General features: G+C 42.6%; 1 pseudogene across 1 annotated transcript; it reads left to right on the forward strand.

Annotated features, from left to right (window-relative positions):
• The first annotated feature begins 1,543 nt into the window (after positions 1-1,543).
• On the forward strand, positions 1,544-2,342 carry LOC112617742 (annotated as a pseudogene). The gene has a single exon (XR_003117956.1). The product of XR_003117956.1 is annotated as a UDP-glucuronosyltransferase 3A1 pseudogene (transcript).
• The last annotated feature ends 1,849 nt before the right edge of the window (positions 2,343-4,191 follow it).

Consider the following 4,191-nt stretch of genomic DNA (forward strand, 5'->3'; position numbering starts at 1 on the left):
TGACCCAGCCATCCCATTACTGGGGATATACCCAAAGGATTATAAATTATGCTGCTATAAAGACACATGCACACGTATGTTTATTGCAGCACTATTCACAATAGCAAAGACTTGGAATCAACCCAAATGTCCCTCAGTGACAGATTGGATTAAGAAAATGTGGCCCATATACACCATGGAATACTATGCAGCCATAAAAAAGGATGAGTTTGCGTCCTTTGTAGGGACATGGATGCAGCTGGAAACCATCATTCTTAGCAAACTATCACAAGAACAGAAAACCAAACACCGCATGTTCTCACTCATAGGTGGGAACTGAACAATGAGATCACTTGGACTCAGGAAGTGGAACATCCCACACCGGGGCCTATCATGGGGAGGGGGGAGGGGGGAGGGATTGCATTGGGAGTTATACCTGATGTAAATGACGAGTTGATGGGTGCAGCAGACCAACATGGCACAAGCATACATATGTAACAAACCTGCACGTTATGCACATGTACCCTACAACTTAAAGTATAATAATAATAAATAAATTAAAAAAAAAATAAAGTTGATTCTTAAGAACAGGCAGAGATCTGCATGTCACTCATGAGTTCTAAACCTGTAGGCCTTCTTTATGTGAAGTGACAGGCTTGCTGGGCTATTGCTTCTTCCTTTCTTTATGTGATTAGGAGGTCTGTGGTCTCCAGAGCACCTGTACCTATTACCACTGCTCAGGAACTTCTTCATCTATTCTTCTGGATTCTATACAAACAGGATCATTTTCTATGCAAGCAATGATGGGAAGACATTGAAGGGCAGTAGCTTCTGGAATAGTGACATAGGCAAGAGTCTTAACTAGGTGTCAGTAAAACTTTAGCATTATTTTATATGAATGTTCCAGCCAGCATGAAGTGAAAAGACTGATAATAAACTTCAAACCAGGCTTTCATTTTTATTTGTTTTTTACTACTTAACTCCTAGGCTAGGAAGACGAATCTCATTTCAGCTGAGATTTTGGATTCTAATATTGTGATCAAAAAGTTCACTGCACGAGACAATCTGTCAAATGCAAGATACACAGTATTTTTTAAAAAGACTACGTCATCAATAGTTAAGGAGCCTGTCAAATTACTTACATAGATTTCTGGAGAAAAGATAGTCACTCACAAAAAGTCAGTATATAAATGAGGGTTAACAGAGCATCACAGGATTTATAAAGGAGACATAGAACTCTGAGGCCTGCTATAGTCAGAGTTGGCTCCCAGAGTAGAAGGACGTTGAATTGGCATTGATGGTGGGTGGGAATTGGGTCAGGGGAGGAAATAGGATGGGAGCAAGTGGGGACATTTTAGAGAGCAGAAGTATCTGGACCAGAGTGACCAGAGCTGAGAGTATTTGTTGAAACATTGTAGAATGGGTGGATGGATACTGGTTATATTCTTACATACCTGAAATATTTTTTTGAGTCCAACATTCTCCCAAATACTGTAAAATTATACTTTCCCAAATATTTACTATTTATTTTCTTTATTACAGAGACGAATTTGAAGGCCTTCTAAAGTTAATGGAAATATTTGGGATTCAATGTAGTTATTTGCTAAGCAGAAAGGATATAATGGATTCCTTAAAGAATGAGAACTTTGATCTGGTATTTGTTGAAGCATTTGATTTCTGTTCTTTCCTGATTGCTGAGAAGCTTGTGAAACCATTTGTGGCCATTCTTCCCACCAGATTCGGCTCTTTGGAATTTGGGCTACCAAGCCCCTTGTCTTACGTTCCAGTATTCCATTCCTTGTTGACTGATCACATGGACTTCTGGGGCCGAGTGAAGAATTTTCTGATGTTCTTTAGTTTCTCCAGAGGCCAATGGGACTTGCTGTCTACATTTAACAACACCATCAAGGAGCATTTCCCAGAAGGCTCTAGGCCAGTTTTGTCTCATCTTGTACTGAAAGCAGAGTTGTGGTTCATTAACTCTGATTTTGCCTTTGATTTTGCCCGGCCCCTGCTTCCCAACACTGTTTATGTTGGAGGCTTGATGGAAAAACCTATTAAACCAGTACCACAAGTAAGTAAACCCTCAGCATTCAGTTTGGGATTCACATAGAGTCCTTGGGTGCATAGTTGGTGGCTGCCACCTGCCAGTGGATTCCTGAAGTTGAAGTAGGGATTGGCAAGGGAGGCACCTAGCGTATGTTCTTAAAGGAAGTGCTGACTTTCAGAGTTTGGCAAGTACAGTGTCAGGTCTTGCAGGATCCTGAGATAGAAGATTTCCTTAAATTGGCTCTTCTCTTGCCATGCCCTGGACTTAGAATCAGTGAGATGAACCCTTCAATTAAAGTTGCCATTTTAATTTTTATTTTGTGTGATTATGTGTAAAATAAATATGTAGTTAGTGCCCATTACATGCAATAATTGTTAAGGAGATGAGCTACTCACAGTGAAACAGACAACACTGTGGATTCGGAGTAAGCAGGGTGGGACTGCATGGGACTGACAGCAAGAACTGACAGTGGTATCTCCAGTGTTCCCTGCCTGTAGAGCCCTGGCTCCTGGCTCCACCTAGACTTTCTGACTTGATTTGTCTGGAGTGGGCCCCTGCTATTGTAATTTGTAAATGCTGCCGGGTGATTCAAATGCACAGTGCAGACTCAGAACCACTGCTATAGAAGGTTTTCAAAGGGAGGAGAACTCAAATGAGTTGGCTGCCTGTTGCCTCTGAGCACTGGGTTCCCATTTTACAGAAATCATCATATTTAGTATCTTGCCCTCTATAGGGAGGTGTGGTCATCTTCATTTTTATTAATGGAGGAGGAGAGAAGCACAGGTGATGTAGGTGACCTTCCCACCACTGTGTAGCGCAGAGGTCCCCAAGACCCTGGATTGGGCCTGGACTTTCCAGGTACCAAAGTGACTATTCTTCCTCTCCTGATCTTATATTGAGTAAGCAGGAAGAGCTGGGGAATGATCTATGGATGAGATGGGCTTTGCATTAGTGTTAGGTGTATTTAGGAATGGAGCTGGGAAGGAAAGCACCCCAGGTCAGAGAGCAGGGGACCTAACGTGTAGAGGTGCAAGTGAGATGGCCATAACACTGGGTTCTCTGGGTGACGCTGGCTAGATTAGTGTAGTAGAAGATTCGTTTGCATTAATAAAACCATGGGGATTTAGCCGAGGTCTTAGCTACCGGGAGGGTGGGTCAGGTCTTGGCATTGGGGCAGTTGTGGAAATTGTTAAGAAGAGAATAAAGGGAGTTGAGATTATGAGATAACAGATGCTTATTTTCAAATATTTTTTCTCTTTTTGATTATTTTAATTGCAGTCAAATATATATAATATAAAATATACCACTTTAACCATTTTTAAGGGTATGCTTCAGTGGCATTGAGTACACTTATATTGTTGTGTAACTATCATTACCATCTGTCTCCAGAACTTTTTTTTTATCTTCCCAAATTGAAACTTCCTGTGGATTAAACAATATGTTAAATAGAATGAGCATTTGACTCAGCCGTCAAAGATGCGATTCAGAATAAAGTGGTTTCCATTTTTTCTTAGAGGTGCCATACCCACCCCACATTCCAACAACTACATGCATGAGCAGTGCACAGCACCTCCCCTCTTATCCCCTACCTTCCCACCTCGGTACCTGGCTGTGTCCACAGCATGAACAAGCCATTCCCAACAGCTACAAGGGGTGGGGAAAAACGTGGGACTGCCATTGTGGCCCCATGAACCAGCTGGCCAGCGCCTCCCAGTGGGACTTTTTCTCCCCTGGCCAAGGAGTTCAGCCTGGCCTGAACTGGGGGAAGGCTATAGTGATTAAAGGAACCTATTTGCACAGAGCAAGAGGTTCTTTCTCCAGGACATCCCCCTTTTGCCCCTTAAGCTGTGTTTTTCTTTCTTTATTTTTTTCGTTTTCTAAGCGAGAGGGTTCCTTTTCCTAGACGCTGCTTCTGATAGAGAAAATAATGGAGGAGCGACCCCTGCTGGCTGATAACTGCAAATTCGGCAGGGCCCATTTGAGACAATCTGAACAGACACATGCGACCCCTGAAATCTGTTTTTGTCCCAAACTCAATTCCAGGTTTCAGGCTGAGGCCCTAGAAAGGAAAACCTGATTTGAGGGATCAAAAGTCAGGCAACAGGCACAATGTATATGGGCAGGACCAATTCCTGCTGACTAAACCCCCACTTCATGGAGGG

Source organism: Theropithecus gelada, unplaced genomic scaffold (genome assembly GCF_003255815.1).
Source record: "Theropithecus gelada isolate Dixy unplaced genomic scaffold, Tgel_1.0 HiC_scaffold_3819, whole genome shotgun sequence".
NCBI classification, from domain to species: domain Eukaryota; kingdom Metazoa; phylum Chordata; class Mammalia; order Primates; family Cercopithecidae; genus Theropithecus; species Theropithecus gelada.